This window comes from Octodon degus, unplaced genomic scaffold (genome assembly GCF_000260255.1).
Source record: "Octodon degus isolate 3935 unplaced genomic scaffold, OctDeg1.0 scaffold00137, whole genome shotgun sequence".
In the NCBI taxonomy this organism is placed as follows: Eukaryota; Metazoa; Chordata; class Mammalia; order Rodentia; family Octodontidae; genus Octodon; species Octodon degus.
The window spans coordinates 1469142-1478929 of record NW_004524713.1 but is presented as its reverse complement, the minus strand read 5'-3'; positions in this window follow the sequence as shown (position 1 = coordinate 1478929).

Genomic DNA, 9788 nt, shown 5'->3' with positions numbered 1-9788 from the left:
TTTCCTTTTTATTCATTCCTCATTTGATGATCTTTTGGGTTGTTTCCAAGATTTACGTATTATAAAATGTGCAGTTCTAAACACACATATCATTTCAGCCTAATGATTTTAATTGTTCGATGATATCAGAATGGCAAGAACTAAGTCAAATGGGATCTTAAATGCTGGTTTTTTGAGAAATCTGTCTTATTTCCACAGTGGGTGCATCTGTCTGCAATGACACCAGTAATGAAGAAGGGTTCCCACAGTTCCTCCAGCATTTGTTATTGATTAATTTCTTAATGATTTTTTAAAAATCATGCAACTCAGATTCAGTGATCCTCCTATCTCAGCCTTCCCAGTGCTGGGATTACAGGTGTGCACCACTACACCTGGTTTCTGTGGCTGGATAGGTGTGGGGCAGGTACAGCGTATGGTACAGGGGACCAAACATGGGCCTTGTATTTGCCAGGCAGGCACTTAAACCACTGAGCTACCTCCCCAGACTCTTGGTGATTTCTTGGTAACCATTCTTTCTGGAGTGAATTGGAATCTCAGTGCTGTTTTAATTTGCATCACTCAAATAACCAGTGATTTTGGGACAGTCTTTCTTACCTTTATTTCCTGTTGATACTTCATCTGAGAAGTGTGTGCTCATCTCAGATGCCTTTTTTTAAAGTGGCTGGCTCAGTCTGCCCTGGAAGTGGTGTTGGCATGGCATGTGGTGCCAGGGATTGAACTACTGTCCCTGTACTTCACTAAGTTTGCCTAAGCAGGTGCTTTAGTCTGCGGAAGTATCTTGCCATCCTAGATGCCCATTTTTTTAATATTATGTATTTGGTAAAGCATCTCACTATGCAGCGCAGACTCAGTGATCCTCCTGTGCCCAGCCTCCCAGTGCTGGGATCATAGGGTGCACCATCATACTCGGACTCAGTCACCGGCTCAGTGTCCCTGAGGGGGTTGTCAGTGAGGCATGTGGCACCTGGAATAGAACCCTGGAGCCTGGGCTTGCCTAAGCAGACAAGTAGCCTGCTGAGTTGTCTTGCTGGCCCTTAGATTCCCCCATTTTCTGAATGGGCCTCTTAATTTAGGGTGTCCGATTTATTTTCAATTCTTTATATGTTCTAGATATGAGTTCTAAACATTAGCTGCCTGAAGGATAACTGGCTATTTTTCCCTCTCTGTTCATTGTTTTTCACTCCCTTAGTGAATTCATTTGCTGTGCAAAAGCTTTTAAATAGGGTGAGATCCCAGTTGTCAGTTATTTGTAGTTCTGGGACTGAATTTTAGAGTTAAAAACATTGCAAAGGTCTATTAACACATCTATCCCATTTCACAGATGAGGAAAGTGACAGCAGAGATCAGATCAATGACTTACATACAAATATACAAATTGGCATGAAAATAAAGAGATACTGCCATGTTTTGTATCCAGGTGTTCCCGCTGACCTCTGCAAGCCTCATGTAAATCATAGGGCAGACTTCTAGAGTTTGTGCTTAACTCATGATCCAGTGGGATTATGTGTGTGAGTGTTCCTGGGATTATGAGTGTGAGTGCTACACTCAGCCTGGGGCAGATAGCCTGGAGGCAACATAAGGGAGACAGACGTCCTCTGTGAAGCTATTGCTCGCACTCCTCCCCTTTGCTCTTGCTCTTTGACATAGCCATAAACAGCTGCTCTGTGTTGCCATGTGCCACTTTGCCTTGGAGCCAGCTGAGTATGGACTGAAACCTCCACTAACTGTGAGATAAATAAACCTTTCCTTTCTTCATTTTGGGCATCGGGTATTCGTCCCAGCAATGAGAGAAAAGTAACCGAGACAGGTACAAAGTCCTTTCTTCTGTTTGGATTCATGTTGCACTCCATTTCTTCTGAAGATATCTTCTTATCCATCCTGATAACCCCTTCCTTCTCACCCACCTGCTCCCCACAACTATTGATAACAATATAACTAACACGTCATGTCTAATCCCACTCTGGCACATACTAGATCTTTCACATTTATTAACCCTGATTCTGTAGCAGCCATGTGAAATAAAGCATTACTGATGAAAGTATCACAGAGCCTAAAATGTCCCAATTGAGAAAGAACAGGAATTCAAAACAAGATCTGTGCAAGTCACGAAACCCATTCATGTGTGCTTCAATTTTTCCCCTTTATTCTTATGCCATGATAACTGCCACATCTATCAAATGCTGAGGAGCACTTCAAAGGCAGGTGTCAGAAAAGTTCAGCTGATTGACGACGTTCTTACCTGGGGGTGGGCATTCTCTAAGTCCAGTATTAGCTTTTGTGGAAAGCAACCCCCATTTTTACATCATGGGTAATCTCTCCCTTCCCTTATTTTGTTGAACTAATTAAAGGGAAATAATTAAAAGTTGCCACAGACATTAAAAAGAATATAGGATTTGGAGTCTTGACATGTGACTTAGAATTAAAGATAAAATATGCCACATGGTGGGTCGGATATGTAGTCGCAGCTTTTAACTTTCTGTTTTTCCTATGTGCTATCAGTATAAACAGAACCATCTATCTTTCTGTTTCCTGTGTCTGAAAATCAGAATCAAAATACTAATTTTCTAAATCATGAATTTGCTTTGGTCACACTTGAGGTTGTGTGGAGTGTGGTGGGCAGCATATGGCTGAAAGAGCTCATTGAGCACAGTCCCTTCCCATTCCACTTGGTAGATATTTTCCACAGACATCCATGAAAACCACAGCCAGGCTTCCCCTCCTGAAGAGTGCTTTGCTACACATTTATCAGCACACCTAACCCAATCGTGTTTCCATCTAACATATGTCTGCACAAAAGCTGATACTGCCTTTTATATTCTCACCTGGAAATTTCCTGGGATGGATTTATCTCTTGATAGGTGATAAGCAACAGCAAGAAGAATGAAACTCATGGTCATCTGCTACTTATTTTTTTCATAAAAACACAGTTTTTTATGATTTAGCATCCACTCTCTTTTCATTTATCTTTTGCCAACTACAGTTTAAAGAACTACTGCTTTCTTTGTGGGCTTTTCCCAACAATTCATCTTTTCTGGATACACATTTTAAGGTCAGCAAATGAGTGATTACCATGGTAATTAACAGTTTACAAAATGTTCCCAAGACTATTGCTTTTATTATGCACTGCTCTTCTATAAGAGTTCATTTCATTGTTCACAGTTTTCAGTTTATAGAGTTCAGACTATCGTAGGGGTCAGCACAACAACCAGGGCCTCTAAACCCTCCTTCTTTCTCAGTACTTTGGAGAATTCAGTAAAAATAGCCAAGCTCTATGTGCTCAATGCATTCTTATTAGGGTGTCTCTTCCTTCATACAATAAATATGCTGAGGTCTAACATGTGTTTCTAAAAGTATCCAACTTATTCTTACTTTCCATTAACCATCAATCTATGGCTTTCTTTATCAGTTAAGCCATGCCCCCATTCACTCTACAATTTCTTTTGGAAAGGCAACAGTAGAGGAGACTGACTGGAATCCTATCCAGATGCCTGTGGACCCACATTTGATGCAAGCTCTGCCATTGATTAGTTTTTAGAGTAAAAACTCTTCCATGAGCCTTAGTAGCTGCCTATCAGGAGGGTCACAGAACCTAACTCACAAGGTGGTTGTAAGGATTCCAGGATATACAAATGCACACAACAAAAACCTGGGAGCAAGAAATGTCAATTATTTTTATTCGACATCTGTGAAATTTGAAATTTTGGGGGGTATTGGTCCTGTACATTATTTTCTATAATATCCCTGCCTGTGTACCCAATTTCTTTCCATTGTACATGACTATTTTCTCCAGGTACTTTAAGTCTTTCTTGTGCATCCCTGTCTTTTTCCTTTTTACAAGTTAGTGTTCCTTATGTCACCATGTGGACCTGCTACTCCTGGTACTACGTGTTTGATCCCACTGGCTCCAGGGTTCTGGTATAAGCAGTGGCTACCAAATAAATCTCTCCTGACAGGCTATTTCTCAAACTTCAGACTTGTATCTTTACTTATATGATCAACCAAAATTTAAAAATATTAGGTTCAAAATAATATCCATCATCATAATTTAGAACCTATACTCCATTTAGTATTTTCTATTGGTAACATAGTTATGTATTCAGTAATGTAAGGTAGACATCTACCTAACAGACCTAATTTTTTTTCCATAATAATTCTTGATATTATAAATATATACCACATATATCTACTAATATATACCATATGTATACCAGAGAGAGAGAGAGAGAGAGAGAGAGAGAGAGAGAGAGAGAGATGCCAAATTATACCTCTGAAGATACATCAGCATCACAATTTCTAGAATTTATAAATATGAGTTTATTTGGCAAAAGGTTTTGCAAATATGATTAAGTTATGAATCATGAGGTAAAAAGACCTTCTTGGATTGCAAGTTACTATAAAGAGAAAGGCACAACAAGATTTAGCACACACACTGGACAAGTTGGGCTGAATACAAAGGCGAAGAAAAGATAAACATGAACCTAGTCAGAGACAACCACCCCTATTTAAGAGAGGCAGGAATCTATATGATCCTTTTGATGCCTTGATTTTGTTGTCGTTGTTGTTTTGTTTCGTTTAAGACAGGATCTCCCTCCGCAGTTCAGGCTGGTCTGGAGCTCACTTTGCCACACAGGCTAGTCTCAAACTCACAGCAATCCTACTGCCACAGACTCCAGAGTGCTGGGATTATAGGCATGTGCCACCATGGCTAGTCACATTTTGATTTTAAACTGTCCTCCAAAACTGTGAAAGGAGGGCCAGTCAAACAGCTGGGGCCAGCCAAATAGCTCAGTGGATTAAAGCACCTGCAAGCACGTGCAGGGGCCAGGAGTTCAATCCCCTGGCCTGCTGTGCTGGCCCCACACCTGGGGTGCACTATGATGGTAATTGAGACTGGTTATGGTAGCATGCACCTGTAATCCCAGTACTGGCAGGTTGTAAACAGGAGGATCACTAGGAGTCCGATCAGGTAGTGAGACCCTGAACACCCTGTAGACCCTTCCCTAAAATTTAAAAAAAACTGTGAAAGGATGGGCTCTGCCATTTATTTATTCATTCATTCATTCATTCATTTTAATTGAGAAAAAAAGATAAAATAGTAATGAAACAGTTTCAAAACAAGTTAGTATGACAGTTACAATAATTAATACATAGCATATTGTTGTCTTCCTAGTAGTGATTCAGAGGACAAGACACAGACATGATATCTAGTCAAAACAACGTTTAGTGGCCTTTCTACTTTCTCTTAGTTCATTGAGAAGAAAGGCTCTGCCATTTTAAGGCCAGAAGTTCATGGTAATTTGTTACAGTGGCCACAGGAAACTCATCAAGCGGTCTTCTCTCCACCCTCACATTTTACTCGCTTTCTATCTTTCACTTTTTCTCAGCTGGAGGACAGTGAACAGCTTTTCTCTCCCTATTTTTAGTGTGCCTTCCTCCACCGCAGCCTCCAGCAATGCAAACTCACAAGATCGCGGCACATCTCGGCCTACCATATGGGAAGCTCCAACAGCTTAGACACAGAGCTTCCACTGTTCAGACCAGTATTTCCACCCTCTCTGCAACCGCACGCTGGCTCTCACTTCGTGTGCATCAATGCCGACTTTCAGTGTCCCTTGTACTCGCCCCGTAGCCACTGCTACTCACTGGCAAGCATTAATTATCTATTCTTTTCCTGTTCCTTTTTCTGCTGCCCCTTCTTTGTTACCTTGATCTTAGTCATGTAGTATACATTTTTTAATTGTTTAAAAAATAGTTATTTATTTATTTATTTGGTACAGGGTCTTACTACACAGCCCAGATTCCTGGTGATCCTCTTGTCTCAGCCTCCTAAGTGCTGGGATTGCAAGCATGTTCCACCAGACTTGGCTTTAGTGGCCTGCATGACTCAGGGTCTGCACAGCGTGCAGTACCAGGGATTGAACCTGTCCTTGTGCTTGCCAAGCAGGAGCTTAGACTGCTGACCCATTTCTCCAGTCCTGCATAATACACACTTTAATAATTAAACTTTTTTAAAAAATATGCATGCTGTCAGCTTCCTAAAACCAGAAGCTACATCTTATTTCTTTTTCTAGTAGTTATTTTCCTAATGCACCTTATTTACTTTTCAAATTTCCTGTTATTCCTTGAGCTTGCATAAAAATAGGTGTTAAACAAAAGTAGATTACTGAAACACTGCAAATTCTAAAATTATCTTCTATTCAACCATAAAATCTCTTACCATGCTGTCATGATACTTTTAATACAGCTTTTTTTTTCCTTTGGAAGAACTGGGGATTGAACTCAGGTCCTTAAGCTTGCCAGGAAAGCACTTATTCTACTGAGCCATCTCCCTGGCCCCTTTTAATACAATCTTAAAGGGTTGTTGCACAGTATATAAGCTTTTTTTTCACATATTTTTGTGCGTGATATTAGTATACCCACAGACATTCCATCACTCTCAATGGATAAAATATTTTATATTTTTGCAGTTAGTTTGGAGAATATCACTTACTTTTGGAAGCCCTCCTCCTCTGATGAAGCGGGGGCTATGCTTTCCCTACATCTAACTTATTTTTACTTTGCATTTTCCCTCCACGAGGCATTCCTAAGTCTTCTTTCCTTCTTTACTGTACACACAGAGACTCATAAATATCTACCTAGACATATACAGATATTGACAGGCATATACCAAAATCTATATCCACACCTAAACTTACAGATGTGCACAGGATTTGTTTTGCATACGTATTCATAAGAACACAAATATTCATCCCTACACATGTAAACATTAAAATTTGTGTGTGTGTGTCTATTCATCTAGTCGTTATGTGTGTAGCATTGAATTGTTATGTGTGTAACACTGAGTTGATATATAGAAAAAATATTTTGAAGACTGCAATAATCTCTTGTACCACTCTATATTGCACAACTTTAAATCTGAAGAGAGCTTAGCAATGAGTAGGCCAAACTCTTCACTTAACAGGTGGAAAAATGAAATGCGGTGAAGGGACTGATTTGCCTGTTGCTGCTCAGAAAAATCTGAACACAGCTGAAACAACGGTGGTAGTGCAATGACGAGGACCTGTGTGCTACCCCGTTTCCCTCCATTAAAAAACAAAGACACACAAGCATTTACTCTGACATTCTCTGAAAATACCTCTAACTCCAATGCTTAACATTCCGAATGATTTATTCTCTTTCTGATTCCTTCTGGAGACCCTTGATCAGCATCAGCCTTGCCATTTTCCAAATGAAATTTTAAAATTGTATTCTCCTCACAGAAAGAAGCACCCATTAACCAAGGGCTCAAGTCAGATGAGCCTCTCCGGTGAATACAGTACTAATAAGACTTACAGAACACAGATTAGCAACCTATAATGATAACTGGAAAAATATATTCAATGAATGTTTAACATTATTTTGAAAGCAATAAAATATTTATTTTTGCTTAGTGTATTCTCTCAGTAAAAGGACAAAGAGTCACCAGAAAGCCAGATCATTGTGCCTTAATTCTTCCTGGGGGAGATTATGGTTGTCTAACTCTGGGTCAATTTCTCTGTAAGTCTGAAGATGTGTCAGACAGGACTGTGAGTCACTGTTCTCCACATCAACAATTTCAGAGCCCTTGGGGCACTCTCCTTTGAAAACTGTTATGAGGGACTGGATAATGAACAATTTCCTCAGTTCCGCCATCCCAGCCAAATGGTTCTGTCTGTGATGCATCCATTCTCGATGGTGGGATTTTTGTTTTTTCAGATGTTTCAGGGCTTTTGGTACTTAATTTCAAGATCCAGGAATAGACATCAACTCAGAGGAGGACCATGGCCAGTGGCCTCTGCAGTATTGCTTGCAGATGTTGCCCCAGCAGTGCAGGCGACCAGGGGCTGTGCAGTAGTGCAGCTTAGATGTCCCCACCCTCATGCCCATGCCCATGCCAGTCGCCATCAGCATCGTGTGGGTCCTGAGCGGATCTTGTGTCTACAGCAACAGCAGCTGCAGCAGGTCCAGTGAGCAGAGCAGGTTCTCATCCAGGGACACCTGTGGGCACACACACCCTGCCTCAAATGCTGCAGGTCCTGACACCCTGAAAACCTTGGGCAGTGCTGTGTCCCAGCAAGTGTCTGCTGCCCTGGCTTTGCTCATTCCAGAGGCCGAAAGCCAATGACTGCTTATGGATTCCTTAAAATAAGCCAAACTATCTCCCCCACAACTCTCTGTCTGCAGGATTGGTGCTCTTTTCCATGAAACCAGAGGGGACTTGAATTCTCCCTAATGTCCTGACCTACCTTGCTGTGTTGCTACCTCAGATCCTGGCCTCTGTGGTTTTCTAGAGTGCTTTCTCCACTGTAGCATGAAACCCACTCAGGAAAGGAAAAGAGAAGTTGGCAGTGCATCTGTAGAGGATGTCAAACTCAAAAATGAGATGGTCCTCTACAATTGTAAATGTAAGTACTATAGCAAGGTTTTGAGGACTGATTGCTCCCTCAGGATGCACCTCTGCTCCTATACTGGAGAGAAACCTTTTGTGTGCTCTGCCTGTGGTCATTGCTTCACTACTAATGGCAACATCAAGATGCACTTTCACCCACACCCCCAGGTAAAGGCAAAGTTCCTACTGTGTGCTGACTTCCAGGATAAAGTGGGGACAGACAGTGACATACCCCAGGTAGTCTCTGTCTCTGTCCCCATAGATGAGTTGAGTCTCTCTTTGGACAACAAACCTGGTCTTATAACAGAGTCTTGTCCCATAGGTTATATCAACATATCCTTCTGGGACTAACCCCAAGGAGGTCATGGTGGCCTGCTGCTGCCCAACAACCTGAAGCCTGGCCCTTCCCCAGAAAGGGAAGATAGATCCATTCTACCTGGAGTGGAGACCAACCATAAATCCCCAAGAGCAGCCCCTGAGCCAGCATCAGAGACCCTGAAATGGTATCACCTCATGGAGAACACAGACAGGGTCACCACTGACTCCAACGAGTCTTACATCTCCAGACCTCCCATGAGGCATTGCCACTCCCATACCAGGGAGTGGCCCTTCCAGTATAAGATCTGCAGCTGAGCTTTTTCCACCAAAGGCAACTTGAAGACACATTGGGGTCCAACAAGCCAACGCATCCATGAAGATGCAGCATTCATGCCCCATCTGCCTGAAGTTCACCAATACAGCCATTCTGCAGCAACATATTTGCATGCACATGGGCAGCCAGATCTCCAGCACACCCAAGCTGCAGAGTCCCTGTAAATTTATGGGTCCCCAGTTCACTATGGTTTGTGAGGACAGCAGCACAGGTTCCCTGTGCAGTGATGGTGTTGAAAGCACCAATTTACATGAAATCAGTCCAAGGTTTCCCTGGGGTCATTGAAGGTACCACACAGCTTCCCAGCACCCACATGTCTTTACTCTATCTGAGATTTTCTGGGATGGGTTTCCTACTATGCCTGGAAAGGTGGGTCCAAACTTTTGGGCTCCTACACCACCAGATGTGCAGACATAATGGCTGAGTAGGGTGTGACAGGCTAACCCACAGTGACTCCTCACACATAGGTCCCAGGGAGTATCAGAGCTGAAGCCCAAACCAGTTCTTTTGTCCAGATCCTTTCCCCAGGCAATAACCAAGTGGAAGTATCAAGTCACCATCTCAATACTGGGATGAAAGCTGAGACCTCCTACAATAGCCACACTAAGATGGAAGTCGCAGTAGTCTGCCATCTTCAGCATGTATCCAAGCACAACCTCCTATGTCAATGTTGAAGTTCCCAGCACAATTATAAGACCCTTCACCGTGTCCCCACGCATGACACTTTTG